This window comes from Neovison vison, chromosome X (assembly GCF_020171115.1).
Source record: "Neovison vison isolate M4711 chromosome X, ASM_NN_V1, whole genome shotgun sequence".
Lineage (NCBI taxonomy): Eukaryota > Metazoa > Chordata > Mammalia > Carnivora > Mustelidae > Neogale > Neogale vison.
In genome coordinates, this window is record NC_058105.1 from 13,237,008 (window position 1) to 13,253,897 (window position 16,890).

Consider the following 16,890-nt stretch of genomic DNA (forward strand, 5'->3'; position numbering starts at 1 on the left):
TATCCCAAGGCTTGAATTCTGCATCTGTTCAGCTGGTAAAATAGTGATTTTACACAGTAGCTGCTGGGGAATCTTGATCTTCTCCCCCAGCTTCTCCTTAGTCTCCGTGGTCTCCTTCCTGTCCTTCAGAGCAGTTCTTGCAGTGGCACGTCCGGTCTCCTTCACACTTGGCAACGAAGAATTTTTAAAATCTGTTTGTAAACTGAAGGCCCATTTTAACTCGGTATAGCCTCTTGCACAAATTTTCCTTGGTACATTTGGAGTCCTAGCTAGATCTTAGAAATTGTGTCTTTGTTCAACCTATTCTCTGAGCCCAGCCCAATAAAATGATTCATTAAAATATTAAAATCAGCTACCAGAAACCATAATGAGGATAAATATCTCGGAGGCCCAAATCGATGATCTCGTGCTCCCATTCCATTTGTGAAAACTGGTCCTCCATCCAGCCCTAAGAGTTTGTAAGTGTGAGAGCCATAAGACCATTACAAAACCTGGGTTCCTGCAAGCAAAGCCTAACCTTTCCTTTACAGCTTTATGGCACTGGTGTGAAACGAATTCAGGTCGGAGGTATTGTGGGTGGTAGGCATGGATTTTAAACACTGCCCCTGTGGTGCAAGCTGGATGGCCCTGGGGAAGGGGGTCACCAGACTTCTGTATGGCTTGGTAGAGTCATCTGACAAATGAAGGGTAACCGATCTTGAGTGGGGCTGTGGAGTTCCTAGGGCCGCTCTAAGGGGTGTCTGGGTCTGGAATGTGCCTCGTCCACTGGAGGGCGCTGTCACGCACAGGGCAAGGATTTGTCTTGGGATGGCTCCTGAGTCACAGACCTTACATTAGAGGCATAGATTTGCTTTAGCTTGACAAACATACAGGATTAGCCTTCCCATGCCCTGTCACTCACATCACTTCTGGAATCCTGCTGTTGCCAATGGAGGCCAACTGAGTGTTTACCCTCAAGTGCATGCAAATCATGCCATCTTTTTTTTTTTTTTTTTTTTTTTTTTTTACCAAATGGAAGCGATTTTGAAGAACCAAATGAAATCACATAATTGTACAGCAACTCATATTTACTTAAAGGAAGTTCACTCTTTGCAGGAAACTCAAAGTGAAACCTGCTGAATGACTCGATAGAGGAAAATGTCCTGTTGTAATGGAAATAATTGTCTTCTATAAATTTAGATTCTTTTATATTTTTTGTCATCATGCCAGCCTGTAATGTATTCCAAAGTATTAGAATGTAAAATCATGTGTTCTCATATAGTCTAAAAAGATGATGATGTGGTTTAAGTATTCAGTAAATAAAAAGCAAATATTTAGTTACTGTGGTAGAAGTTGCTCTTGTTTATGTTCATGCTCAATCTTATTGGCTCCTTGCTATTTGGTAGGTGTCATGAAGGTGAACTAGTTGTTTGTCTTGAATAGAGTTTGGAACAAGTCATGGGGCTGGGAGTCACTGAGCAAATTAGTAGAAAGGCAGGGATTAGAACTCGGGCTCCCCAGTTCCCCACGCAGTGCCTGTTCCCTGCACGACCCCATCCCTACTGCATACAGCACCTCCTGATCTATGCATGCCAGATAGTTGCAGGTTGAAGAATGAATAGATCATCAATAGGTTTTCTTTTTTAAACAGAGGGGCCTGGGGCACCTGGGTGGCTCAATGGGTTAAGCCTCTGACTAGGTTTCATATCAGCTCATGAACTGAGGGTTCTAAAATAGAGACCGCCAACAGGCTCTGCGCTTAGCAAGGAATCAGCTTCTTTGCCTCTCTCTCCCTCTGCTCCTCCCCTCCTCTAAAATAAATAAATGTTTAAAAGAAAGTGACCAGGAGCCCTGGGTCCAGGGCCTTTGTACCTGAGACCTGTTTAGTGTGGCCCGTATGGAATCCTGAGGAAGGACAATGTTGATATTAATAATGGCCTTGGCAAAACATCATAAAGAATCAGAGAATTTTAAATGGGAAAAAGTTGAAAAAATTGAAAACCATACAGGACACTGTTACTGTTGAGTAGCACAACTCAACATAATTTAAACCAGGTTTGGGCAAACTTCTCCAAAAGGCCACGTCATATGTTTGAGTCTTTGTGGACCATCCGGTCTCTGTTCCACCTGCTTAACTCTGCCACTGTAGTATGAAACAAGCCAGAGATCATACAGAAACACATAGCCATGTCTGTGTTACAATAAAACTTTATTCACAAAACAGGTGGCAGGCTGAATTTGGTTAATGAGCTGTAATTTGCTGGCTTCTGAGTTAAACAGTCCTGGTTTCACAGGCATGCAGGAAATGGCCAAGCTCAATTTAGGGTTGAGCAGACTGGTGTTGCCCAATGTCCCTGGTTACCCTTGGGTGTGCCAAAGGCCACATTTCTCGGAGGGTATTCCTTACTGATAGCCTGCCTATTAAGTTTCACTGTTCTTTTTGGAAACCCAGCTTAAGAAGTATTTTGAGCAGTGAAGTCACAGCAGCTAATATGTATCTCAAATGTAATGACAAGAAGCCCCAGCTTTGGCCTCACAAAGTTCCAGGCCCTATAAACTGCTCCTCTGAACTTAACCCCTTGCCCCTCACATTGTTCTTCCCGTTTAGTCAAAGGCATGTCTTTGTGGTGATCATGAAGTTGATCATGGTGGTTGGTATTTATTGAGGAACTTCTGTGTGTCAGGCAACTTACCTGACATTAATGCGTTTTCCCCCAGAAGCTCTCATTTATTCATTTATGTCTCAAAAGCCTGCTTTTGGGAATGTGGGCCCTTGGTCAGATCTTGAGCTGTGAAGTTTGTTCTCAGTACCTCTTCGTAAGCCCCCGTACCCGTTGGTACTGTGTCTAGCACACTTTGTTCGATGATAGACCTCAAGGAAGGTTCCCCCAAACTCTTGATATTAATACATTTTCATTGTTGAATTCTTACCACAAGCCTGTGAGGCAGATACTATCATTTCTTCCTTTTTTTTTTTCTATCTCCATGCCTGGTTCTCCAGGGTGTCATCTCCATCCATTGGAGAATCGTTTCTCACTTCTTCCTATCCCATGTCCTTGAATCTTCCCACTTGGACCGCCACAGTGGCTCCCAGCTGGCCTCAGCACTCTTGAGATATATTTCATATTCTACACAGGTTGCCTCTGGTCTATTTCAGAACATTTTTATCACCTTGAAAAGAAGCCCCAAACCCTCCAGCCATCATGCCCACTCTCCCCCTGTTCCTCCTCCCTCCAGTCCTAAGCAATCACTAATCTACTATCTGTCTCTACAGATTGCCCGGTTCTGGACTTTCGTATAAATGGGATCCTAGAATATGTGGACTTTCGTGGCTGGCTTCTCTCTAACTCAGCCTAATGATGTTGAGTTTCCTTGATGTTTCCGAGATTCATTCCTATTGTGGTATATATCAGTATGCCATCCTTTTTTTAATGGCTGAGTAATAGTCCATTGTACGGATAGACCATATTTGTTTATCCCTTCATCCCACTGATAGACATTTGGGTAATTTCCACCTTTTGGATGTCATGAGCTAATTGGCCTCTTAAATGTATTCTGCATAGTACTCTCGGGCTAATTTTCCTAAAGTGCAGCTCTCAATCATGTCGCCCTCTGATCGAAAGTCATTGCTGATTTCCAATGCCCTCTTGGACATTGTTTAAGCTCCCGTGAGTTTGGATTTTGTTATGGGAAGGTGTGGCACGCAGTGGGTTCTTATGCTGGGGGAGGGATGGCAGGGGAGCAGCGCTTTCCTGGGCGTGGAGCCTTCCCATGATGGTGCGGCCTCTGCCAGCCCGCCCTCCCTTTGCTTCAGCCAAAGCTTTCGCCTCTGTTCCTGCGCATTTGGTCCTCAGCTCTTGGGGCTGCACACTGGGAGGGAGCGGCTTCCCTCTGGATCTCTTTTGGTTTGCTGGACTGGGAACTGGCTTAAGGTCAGGAATCAAGTGTAAATGATAATCCTGATTGCAAGTATAGTAAGAATACTTACCATTTGTTTGAGCCTTTGTTATGTGCTAGGCCCTCTAACAGGTCTTTTGATAGGTTAACTAGCCTGGGAGGTCCTCAGGGTCCCTACTATTAATCCAATTACGTAGATGAGGAAACAGGCTCCCAGAGAGAATACAAGTAACTTGTATTTGATGATGGGGTAGGTCAATGAGACCACTCCGTCCATCGGATTCCAAATTTGTTGTTCACAATGCTGTGCTGGCAAGGATGTCTTTTTCTCTTCCAGCTCTTGCTCCGCCTCCCCCACCCCTGCATCCCCCTTCTTAGCTTTTTCCAACCCGCCTCCATCAGCACGCATCACTCCCATTGTGCAGATGAGGAAATCAAGACCCAGGCAAGTTAGGTGTGTTCTCCAGGGTTACGTTCTCAGTAAGTGCTGAAGCAGGGACTTTAAAATTAGAACTTCTGTCTCTAAGCACATTTCTACTCTCCCCGACTGTACGGTGGCATTAGTGTATGTTAGAGCTTCAGCAAGCTGTTTGATGGTGATAATTATCATGTTATAAAACAGTGGGGAGGAGAAGAGGCACATACATAAACAAGTAAGGGAACTGTAAGATACTATATTGTGGTGAGGATTATAAATGCCGTAGAAAATGCAGAAGAGAAAAGTTATGAAGCCAGGGAACACGGATATTGGACGTCAGTTTAGTGAGGCAGGGGGGGGGGGAAGAGATTGACTCTTCCTCGGGCGCCATTCTCCCAGACCAGCCCTCCCCATGCACCCCAGTGCTCTAACACTCTGGGCACTGGTCTCACCAGCACTGGGGCAGCTGTTAGGAAAGAAACAGCTGCATAATAATGGAAATTGGTGGCTCTGTGACATGCTTCTGTTTCTCAAAGGGACAGGCCAAGGACATTGTACATTTGGGTGATGTCTGTCAGAATTACTTGAAGTTCTATTTTAAATGAGTTTGTTGCAGTGAACGTATCAACAGCTTTTCCAGCGACTGTAATTTGTGGGAGAGTTCACGCAAGCAACCATCGAAGCATCAGAGCGTGAGTCACGCACAGATATAGTTCTAGCGATGCTCTTGGTTGTAACAAGTCAGCGCTCCCACAAGCACAGCGGCCCTAAGCAGAGGGCATGGCCTGTGTGGGCTCTCCTCTTTCCTCCTTCTGGTTCTGCGTTGTGAAATTTGGAAGCAGACCGCACAAGCCTGAGCTACTGGCTCCAGCCGAGTTTAGAACAGGCCAGCGCCATAAGGAAGTGTAGATAGCTGTGTAGACTGCCTTGGAGACCTGCTTCCAGGCGCTTCCCCCCGGGAGACCACAGGAAGGAAAGCAGCCATGACAGATGCCTGGGCCTCCAACAGGGCGAGCCTGGGCTGGCCTGGAAGCCTACCATTGCTTTGGGCTCTGTTTGGCATTTCTCTGAAAAGTCTTTCTCTGTCCTCAGAACAACCACTTATAAAATCTACTTGATTTTGAAGAATCTGTCCTTGTCTAGGTACTTAGCTTCTATTCCAGAGTCCTGTTTTCTTCTCATCTTCTGGAACCGTTCTGTACTAACAGTGTCACTGAGTTGTTGAGGGACATGTCTGGCCACCCGCTTAGCTGTAAACCAATTGTAAAGATCTACAATTAATTTCATTCACGGCAGTTTTAAAGGGAAGAGATTGGGGCATAATGCATTTTTTTCCCATTGCAGAGCATTTTATATTTATTCTGAAGATTTTGTACTTCCTCAAATTCCTTTTTTTATTCCTCAAGTATAATAGCTCTCTCAGTTCTCTTGAAAGGCGAAATAATACCCCATTGAATATTCTTTTTCAAAATTGCAAACCTGTTTCTCACCTAAAACTATGACATGGTGTCGGATTAAGACCCACAAATAATAGCACGTGTTCGAGACACATGCTGCGGTTGGAGTAACAGTAAAATAACTTGCACCTGTTTGTAGGTGTTTGCAGCCAACTATACAATAGCTTTTGGCTTCAAGGATGATTAAAAAGTGCCTTTATTGATTTCTAACCAAACCGCTATGTTAATCATCTCTGGCAGCGTAGTGGACTGTTGGCTTCTTGTCAGAATGGCTTTGAGGAGAATGCAGCCTTTTGTTCTTCTCAGCAGAGGTCAGAGTCGGGTCTCTGAGTTCATTGGACTTAGGGTTAGCAGCAAAGTTTCCCCAGTCATGGTGAACCTGTTCCTTCTGAAGGGACGTCAGTCATGTTCGGGGACTGGACAGACTCAGAGCATCTCCATCTTACGGAGATGCTAAGCCACAGCAGCTACATTTCTTGGCTCGTGGTCTTGTGGGGAAAGTTTCTTCCACTTGGGTCAGGCAAAGTGGCTCACATACAAAGTTTCCCTTTGGCATATGAGAGATCACATCCCTTTACCTCTGAGCTATTTCCTTTGTTTTCTTTTCTTTTCTTCTTTTTTTTTCAGAGAGAGAGTAGGGAGGGTCAGAAGGGGAGAGAGGATCTTAGACAAGGGGCTCGATCTCACAACCCTGAGATCATGACCTGAGCCGAAATCAAGAGTTGGACACTTTACTGACTGAGCCACCCAGGTGCCCCTGAGCTTTTACTCTTCAGAAAGAGGGAATTATGGGGCACCTGGGTGGCTCAGTGGGTTAAAGCCTCTGCCTTCGGCTCGGGTCATGATCCAAGGGTCCTGGGATCGAGCCCCGCATCGGGCTCTCTGCTCAAGCAGGGAGCCTGCTTCCTCCTCTCTCTCTGCCTGCCTCTCTGCCTGCCTGTGATCTCTGTCTGTCAAATAAACAAATAAAATCTTTAAAAAAAGAGGGAATTATGAAGCCTGTGAGCTTTCTTGGCTAGTGGATGGATCCTATTGTTTGCAGGCGTTCATACTTTTCAACGGGGAAAAAAAATCTTCCCTTCCACCATTTGGGGTTTGGTTTACTGATCACATTCCCAGTGTTGTTTCCTGGCAGTGCCCCGCAGAGCCTCTCACTCTTTTGAACTGTCTTGTCATCCCCACTTCTTCCTTCTTTCCTTTCCTTTCCTTCTCCTCTCCTTCCTGTCTTTGGTCACTCCCTCTCTCCCCCTTCTTCTGTCTCTGCATTTCTGTCATGGCTGGGTGCTAGGATGTCCTTACTGAGGACCCAACTTGGTAGCCTTTCCTTACCACCTTTGTCTTCTGCTGGAGGGTCCTTAGTACGTGGTCTGTGGGACATGGCGAAGTTGTGATCTAATGTCTGCTCTGTAGCCCCGCTGATGCGCAGTCTTTTGTGTGTCATTGTACACACACTGTGAGGGCTTCCAGCCCCAAACAAGTTGTTTTGCCTTGGTGCTGGGTACTATGTGTGTGTGTGTGCATGTGCACACACCTGCACACACACGCACGTGTGTACTTGCCTTCCCCAGTAAGGGTCAGGGTGACCCCTATGGCTATTGCATTATTCTGGGAATACACTTGGGCCCACCTCAGATCTGCCTGTCAGCGCTGCTGGTTCTTTGGTTACGGTTCTGGGCTCATTAGACTTACTCATCTAGGAGTAAGCTGTTATTTTCATGACCAGCGGTCTTCCAATACAGCAGTTCTCACGCATTTTTGGTCTTTTGCTCTGTATTCTTTTAAGAGGATCTTTCTCTCTTTCTCTCTTTCTTTCTTTCTTTCTTTCTTTCTCTTCCTTCCTTCCTTTCTCTTTCTTTCTTTCTTTTCTTTTCTTTTCTTTTGAATCCTCACTGAAAAAATGTTATGCCGAGTCCAGTATGCCCAACAGGTCACCCTGGGGCTGCTGTGTTTGGGGTGTGGGTGGGAAGTTCAGCGCTTGTCTTCCTCCTTCCGGACCCCAGCGGCCCACTGAGGGATTCCACGAAGAGTGCTATGGGTCTTTGGAGCAGAGTTTGAAATTTCCCTGGGCTGGTCCCCTTCCCTTTCAATTCATAGGTGAGATCCAGAGAGCACGGGGGGCCGGGGGGGGGGGGGAGGCATGCTACAGAAAGGCTCAAGGGCAAAAGGGCAGAGTGTCATGCCACTAGGAGCCCAGTCATTGGTCCCGAACAAACCAAAAAGGGAACCCTTGATTCTACATCCGTTATCAGTATTCTGACGGCTGTGTGGCCGGTCTTGGGGCGGAGGAGGTAGAGTTATTGTTCTTTCTGAGACAGAAAAGACTCTCTCCCCTACCATCCCCCCCCTCCAAAGGCCCAGACAGACCCAGCCCCGGACAGCAAATGGACAGGTTACCATGCCTTCCTTACACATTATTTCGGTAAGATTTGTTCTTCTCTTACGAGGATGTTATTTCCTGTGTTTATTCTAAAAAGAGAGGCTAGGTCAGTGAGACCCAGTAAATGAGTATTTACTTGATACATTTGGCTCTGTTCCTCTAATGCCTGGGCTAGGACAGGCTGTGCTTGCAGGCATGGAGTTGCCAGACGTAGCCAGGCAGGGGGCCGAGATGAGACCACTGGTTGTAGCCCCGGGGGGCCCAAAGAGAGCTGTTCCACCATCCACTCCGAGCTGGTACAGAGAGAGCGGGGCTGTCACAGAAGGGCCTCTGGGGAAAACTTTGCTCGCAGAGGGTGGCCTTATGGACAGGGAGCTGAGGTGGGGGGGCGCCCTGTGCTCTGTTCAGACTCCTCTTTCTCTCGCCTTTTCCTCTGTCCCTTGCGGTGATGTCCTGGGCTTCCCACCACAGCCCTCCGCCGGCTTCCTCACTGTCCCGGCACTGTCCCAGACCCTCCTGGCCCTCACCCAGCCTACCAGGACAGCACAGCACTCATCTTTCTGTCTCCAAGTTTTTGTGTTTTTTTTTAAATTTTTCATGTTTATCACAAAATGTACATATGGAAGGCTGCCTGTGCCATATTCATAAAGATGAAAAATAATTAGAGTTAAAAAATTAAAATGAACCCCCACGGCTCTACCCTATAGCCTGGGCAGTTGAACAAGACTGCCTGGGCTTTTAGAAGCCTGCTAAACTGAATAAAATTCTAATAATTTATAAGATTCTTTTATTCTCTATAATGAATCCAAGCATTAGCAAATTATGAAAGTTTTATTTCTTCCTCTCCTGTCCTTCTGCAATGTTTCCCCTTGTCTCGCCTCACTGTACCGGCTCAGACCTGCAGGAGGGCCACCAGCCCAAGAGTATATCCCGGGGGCACCTGGGTGGCTCAGTGGGTTAAGCCGCTGCCTTCGGCTCAGGTCATGATCTCAGGGTCCTGGGATCGAGGCCCGCATTGGGCTCTCTGCTCAGCAGGGAGCCTGCTTCCTCCTCTCTCTCTGCCTGCTTGTGATCTCTCTCTGTCAAATAAATAAATAAAATCTTTAAAAAAAAAAAAAAAAGAGTATATCCCGGACATTCCTGTTTTGTTCCTGATTTTAAATGGAATTCTTAGACTATTTTACTGCTGAGCTATCATGCCTCCAAAGTATTTTGTATGGATAGCTTTTATCAGGTTGCTAATAGATTTTATTATGCATGGACATTGATTTTTATCAAATGCATTTTCTGTACCTCTTGAGATGTTCATATAGTAACATTTTGTTATTGTTGTTGTTTTTTTCTTTCTTTTTTAATCCTTTGAAGCAATGCAGTGCTTTACACTCCTAGAATTTTTAATGTGAAAACAAACTTAAGTTCTTGGAATTAACCCAGCTTGGTCATGATTGATTTTCTTTTTTAGACATTGCTAGATTTCATTTGCTGGTATTTTTTTGGGCGTTTTTACAATTTTTTTTGCAAGTTTGGTTAGTAGGATTTTTTTTTTCTTTCTCTATTATTCTTGTCTATTTTGGTGCCAGGGCAAAAGTAGCCTCATAAAATGAGTTGGGAAATATTCTTTTCTTCTATTCTCTGGAAGTGTTTGTATAAGATTGGAATTATCTGTTTCTCGAATGTTTACTAGCTCTTGCTTGTAAAAAAAAAAACCCTCTTGGGTCTGGCATTTGTTTAATATGATGCTTTAAATTTTTTAAATGCTTATAGGGCCATTCTTGGGTCAATTAAAAAATTTATGGTTTTCTAGTAATTTGCATATTTTGTTGAAATTGCTGAATTTATGGGCTTCAAGTTGCTCATAACATTATCTGATCTTTTTTCCTCTGTTGCATCTACAGCTTATCCCCCTTTTAGTTTTTAGTATGTTTATTTGCCCCTTTGCGTTTAGTACGATTCCTTCTTATTTTGAAGTCCACATAGTCTTGCTCTCTATTAAAAAAAAGGAAATCTATTTTCTTATCTGTTACCATGCGTTCCAGCCACACTGGATTGCTGTCTTTCTCTTGATGGATTCGTAATTTCCTGAAGCAGGGCCTTCATGTATGGCCCCCCCACCATTTTGGTCACTCTTCACTCCATCTTCATCCTTTGAACTACTCGTTTCTCAAGGCCCATCTCAAATTCCACTTGTTTTATGAAGCTTTCTCCCATTTTCCCTCAAACAGGCTAGACATCTCCTCCTCCTGGGTGAATCGCACATTCCCCCACCAACTTCTCCATAGCAAGTCTCATGTTCTGTGTTATTCTGAATGAGTGGCTCACGTGTGTGCCTCTGGAAAGTGACAGAGGTATAACACTGTTCTTCCAGCACAGACATAGGTATGACAGGTCCTATGCCTGTGCTAGAAGATCCTAGCAGAGAACAGCTCAGGAGTCTATTATGTTTGACTGTACTGAATCAAACTGGTGTAACTGAACAGGTATTCATCCTTCGGCAAAATGTAAAGGTAAAACATTGACGTGTAGGCCACATGGTGCAATCCTGGCTAACATGAAGTTGTCCTTACCTCTGAATGCTCCCCTTTCCCTTTTCTCCCTGGTCTGAGGAAGCAGAGGAGGCCTTAGACATGGACACCACACCTCTCAAGATATTGAGGAGACGTGGACAAGGAACTTCTCTTAGAGGGAACGAGGATGCAGAAAAGGATGACTGGTCTACCCATAGTTGTTGAGCTTTCCTTAATATCTACTAAGTTCCAAGTATTACGCCAGGTCGTATGTAATCTTCGTAGCAACTCAGAGACGGGGCTACTGTTACCATCTCCAGTTTTACAGAGAAACTGAAGTTCAGAGAGCGGAGGCGATCTAGCCAAGGTCACTGGAAGTGGCAGAGCTGAGATTTGAAGCAGGGTCTGACTCTTTTCTTCGACTACCCAATCTGTCTGTTCTTTATGATGGCCTCGCACAACCTCAGCGATGGATTGGTCACCTGTTGGGGGGGTAGCCTCTGCCTGGCTCCCACTATACTATGGTCAGCTTTTCAGGTATTTTAGTGACCACATGTGACCTCCTGTCTGCTGACTGATCTTGGAAGCTGCTGGAATGAGGTAAGAATATGTGCGGCTGCTTGGGCTGCTTCCTGTCCCCACGGCATCTCTCTCTATTCTCTGACTTGGAGCTCAGATTTGCTCCTTTTTTCTCCATCTCTATTTTTATATGAGCCTGGGGGGCTACCCCTCGCATCCTCTACCAAGCAGAGTGACTTTGGTCAAGTCATTTCGTCTTTCCCAGCCTCAGTCTCTTCATCCATTGGTAGAGATAAAAATGTTGGGAGGAGCCAATGGGGTAATTTGTGTCGAGGCACCCAGATGTGATGTATGTAGTTCTCTGGCCAGTAGCAGTATGATCGCTCATGATTGGAAAACTCAGAATATAATAAAATTTAGTTGCAAAGGATTGCTATCAGAGCAGAAGCCATCGTTGTGGCCCTGTATGCATCCCCTAAGCCCGGAGTCCTGAGTGACACCCAGCATGTGCATTTGGCTCCACGGAAATCCAGCAGGCTGGGGCCACTGACACTTCAGCGGGCTGAGGACACTAGTTGTCCTGGCCCAGAAGAGTGGGTTGGAAGGGTAACTCCAGCCCCGCAGTGTGGATTCTGGGACCATACCTTCCTTTGACATCCATGCTATAGCTGCGCAAGGACCGTGGTAAGTCCAGAGTCCCCTTCGGTGCCTTCGAGAGCCCCCCTGCTCCCTGGCAGAGGTGGATGCTTGTTTCTACACTGTCCCCAGGCTCTCCTCACCAGAGCAGATGGTTTGAAGTACACATGAGCATCGCTGAAGGCAGCTGCCAGGTGGAACTGTCCGAAAGTTGTGCGCACACGCAGGGCGGTAAGTAGGAATTACTAAGGGACAACTCTGAAGACAAGAAATCCCAGGAATGTGTGCGCTGGGCTGTAATTGTGATGACAGCTATCCCCAGCCCGCCGGAGCTGTACCACCTGCCTGGTGTGATGCAGAAGGCTGACTTGGCCCATGAATTTTACATCTCCGTTCCTAGGGATGACTTTGCTGGTGGCGGGTTCTGGTAAACACTACCCCACAGGTGTTTGCAGCATGCTCCCAGGCTCATCTCTGGAAGACCATTATTTCTGTCGCTGCTGATCACTCCAAGCTCCTCTGCTTGTTTGTGGGTGTTCCATTTTTAGTCTAGTCTTGCTAAGAGTTGTGAAGCAGATTTTGTTATAAGAAGATTTTGTTGTGGATGTGAGATGTGTTCTGCTGGTGGTAGACAAGGCTTTATCAAGTAATACTCCTTCTCTGAAGATCTGCAACTCCTCTTAGGAGAGAAAACCAAATGCACCTAGTTCATTGCCAGCAGCTGTCTCAATGAATATGGGAAGCTTGTGCAAATTGCTCTGAGTAGGTCGAACGTAAAGACCGAGTGCTGAGGACTGGTCTCCCTGGAGGGGCTTTTGGGTTTCTTGCAGTGTCTAGGAGCTTAGGGGGATCGCCCTGTGCACTATGCCTCCTGACTACTTTTTGCAGAGTTTCAGTTGGTAAATACTTCTGAATGGACATACCTAATTGTCAAATAACATTTTTTGTTAGCTTTGACCCTGGGAGGCAGGTGCCTTTTGTTGAGGATTGATGCCTCAAGAAGCTCCAGCTAGAGCCAAGACCCAGAAAAGTAGCGGCCGCAGTCGGTGGCGTGCAATTGCCCATATGACCCGCGGTGAAAGGTCTGTTGTCTGGAAGGGGCTGGCTTCTGCCCGCACATCCCATCCCCAGACTCCTCCCTGGAAAAAAAAAAAAAAAAAAGCGAGCAGAAGAAGTGTGTTGATGAGGTTATAAATTTTTTTTAAGATTTTATTTATTTATTTGTCAGAGAGAGAGAGAGAGAGGGAGGGAGAGAGAGTGAGCACAGGCAGACAGAATGGCAGGCAGAGGCAGAGGGAGAAGCAGGCTTCCTGCTGAGCAAGGAGCCCGATGCGGGACTCGATCCCAGGACGCTGGGATCATGACCTGAGCTGAAGGCAGCTGCTTAACCAACTGAGCCACCCAGGCGTCCCAATGAGGTTATAAAGTTTAGCAGGTGCCAAACACAGCCCAGAGTAGAGGGGTGAGTATTCAGAAGTGAGGCAGTCACACCCCTTCAGGGAGCAAGATCCCCTAGGGGGTCCAGTGTGCATGAGCTGGGACCACATACTACTTGAGATCACCGAGGGGCCGCTCAGCAATTAAGCACAGACCTAGTGGAAGAGAAGGAAAACTGCCAAGCACCCCCTCCCCCCTCCTCTACACTTCCCGGGTCCCTGCCCCGCCTGAGGCGATGCTCATTCCCCTCTCATTCCCTCCTGTCTGTACCGTTGCGACAAACAGCCTCCTGACTGTGCTCCCACTTCCTACCTCTCTTCTCTTGGGCCTTTTCCTGAACTCAGATATTTACCAGAAAGCAGTGGCAAGATGCATCTTTCTGAGGCCGGTTGTAATTGCCTCGATCTCGTGCTCAGACTCCAGCAGCTAAGGGGCAGTCCGCTCTCTTCCACCTCCTGTCCGTGGGCTTCCCAACCAGTGGAGCAGTCTTTGGTTCCTTGGTTCTCCCTCACTTCTACTCATGTCCAGCCAAATTGGAAACCCACCTACTTCCTGAACACACCTGAAAATTTTCTCCCTCTGCCGTAGCTGTCTACCTAAATGTATTTCTTCTTCTCATAATCTTACCTGTCGTTTGCTGATATCATCACTCTGCCCCCCACTGGAAAGGATTCTTCTTCCTCTGAACTCACCTAGTCCAGGGCCATTAAACTTCCTTCTTGGCTCAAATTCCCGTTGCTTGTGACTTGCCTGTCTCCCTCATTGGACAGTGAGCTCCTTGATGGCCAGGGCCTGTGTTGGATTCATTGTCGCATTCCATCTTGGGGGCACTAACAGAGCCCTTGGTAAATGTTGGAGGGGCCCCACCTGCCACTCTGAAAAGCTTTCAGAAACCCCGATCTTCTTTGGGAGGCCGTGAAAACACATTGCTCCCCTTCTCAAGACTTCAGATTTCTGGTCTACCGATTGGGTTTGGGGGGGCTTGGTTTGTAAAGTTTGTTTGCCCAGGCCATGGCCATCTCCAATGTTCCATGAGCCAACTTTCCAAGAAGAGTTCATGTGACTGCGTTTTCTACTTAGAGCCCAAGTTGTTCCTTCATAGCATGGGCTCTTGCTACCTTCCGCTATCTGTGTATAAAGACAGAAACCAAGGGACAGCCTCTGTTCTTTTGTTTTCTGGGACCGCAGTTCTCCCTATATTTCTAGCGCCTTTCTGATTTGTGACCCTGGAAACCAAGGCAGTGTTTTACAGTGGTGCGTAATCTGCCTAACGTAGTTGTAAGGCAGGTCGAACATTTGGCACAGTGTCTGGTAAGTACTCAGTCAAGTTTTGCTCTTTTCCTTATCATGATTCATAGTCTCTTTCCAACAAGGAACACCTGAGTTCAGATCCAGGTTTTGTCACTTCCTGGTGATGTGACTAGTAATATAACTTCCGTGCTCTAGAGGAACTCTACTGGGAACTTACGCTGCAGATGCATTGTTGGTAAGAAGTAAGCTGCTTCATATAAAACTGCCTAGTGTGGTCATGGTGCTTGACACATCAGAGCTCAAAAATGTAGTTATGGTTATGGTGATCATGATTATGCTGCACATTATAGTTGTTTCATAAATTAATCCAAAAGCCAATTTTAAGTGCCTGCTATATTCTGGGAGCTATGAAAAGCACCTTCATAATAACAGTGACAAAGATGATGTTACTGTTATCTGTCATTAATATTTATTGAATACTTTCTCTGCTGTGAAAGAGAGATTGAATGAGACCCCTGGGGGCGCCTGGGTGGCTCAGTTGGTTAAGCGTCTGACTCTTGATTTCAGCTCAGGTCATGAGCTCAGGGTTATAGGATCGGGCTCCATGTTGGACTCTGCACTAGGGTCATGGAGACTGCTTAGGGTTCTCTCTCTTCCTCTGCCCCTAACCTCCCCTCATTCTTAAAAGAGAAAAAGAGAGAAAGAGAGAGCGAGCCCTGGATTGGAGACTCTGAGTGGAGCTGTATCATTAATACTTCTTTTGAAGTCTGGTCCACATCTGCCTAGGAATAGTGGTCAAGTTTAGTGTTGGGTGTTATTTGGATCTTTGGGATTTTTCTTTCGAGTAATGAGGAGGGAATCCAACTGTAGTTGGCTTTGTTGAATCTGCTTGGGAAAGCTCTGTAGCTTGTTCCCCTCATGTCAAAAACCCCACTGTAAAATTGGCCTTGCCTCTAAATCGATTACGTGCACTGATGGGGATGTGTTAACCGACTAGGACTCCCCACCCCTCTCCTTCCCGCTGAACTTGCCACTTAATGCATCCTCATTGGCTCTCCGATAAGCGGGAAACAAATTGAGCTCTTTTGTCTTCTTCAGAAGTCTAGGGAGTGATGTTGAATCAGCCTATAGGGCTGTGAAATCAGCATATAGGTTGTTGCAGGGGTGGTTTGCAGTGGGTCAACCCCCAGAGCCTGGGATCCAGATTCAATTCAGATAATTCCCTCCAGATGTATCGAAACTCAGCAGAATGATCAGAGCGGCCCAGACGTTTTCTAAAACCCACCATTTGTAGGAACCGGCACACTTCAGCTCAGATTCCAAATGGTTGAATGAGGTGGGGCAGGGGGAGAGGCATCAGGGACTGCAAATTAGTGACATGTACATTAGCAAAGTGATCAGAAAATCTTTGCTGCCTCTGTCGTGTCGATGCTCCTTTGATTCCAAATAGATCACTGGCCACCGTGCAGTTCTACTATGAATCGAGACATATTTGAGAAAAATTAATCCATACCAAGTACAAGTAAGGTATAATTTTCTTGGCTGTGAATGGAAAGCTTTTTTTGTCCTACAAATAAACAGTCTTTCTGGGTTATGAAGGGCAAGAGGTGCAGACACAGAAACTGCTGTGTTAATGACAATGTTTTGAGGCTCAGATATGACTCAGGTATAACGCAGATCTTTAGCTTTCCCAGGGATAAAGTGGTAGGGCCAAGAAGGTATGGAGCATTACTGAGTTAATCCACAGCCATCACCTGCTTCTTGCAACTGAAATAACTACTCAACAAGGATGGGTTTGCTCAGTACATCCATCGAACGCCATGGCCAATGTACAGCATATCAAAGGATTTGGAGTGCACAAAGCAAATTCGGGGACAGGGCATGAGGCAGAGAATTTGATCCAACAATAGATAGTTTTTTTAAAAATAAGTTTAGGGGCACCTGGGTGGCTCAGTGGGTTAAAGCCTCTGCCTTCGGCTCAGGTTATGATCCCAGGGTCCTGGGATCAAGCCCCACATCGGGCTCTCTGCCCAGCAGGGAGCCTGCTTCCTTTCCTCTCTCTCTGCCTGCCTCTCTACCTACTTGTGATCTCTGTCTGTCAAAAAAATAAAATCTTTTTAAAAAAATAAAAATAAGTTTAAAGAGGCTCAGAAAATAAATAAAATAAGAGTAGTGGGTGACTGTGGAAAGGGCACTGTACAGACACACTTGGATTCTAAATCCGGTTTTGTAAATTATTAGCGTCTTCACGTTTTCTCTAACCTCAGTTACTGAATCTATAAAAGGAAGTGGCCGAACTGTCTTTCAGTTCTAACACCCGATGACAGTGATGACATGATACGAACTGCATATCAGGGCATCTGGGTGCCCAGGCCAACTGGGTGGCTCTGTTGGTTAGGCGACTGCCTTCGGCTC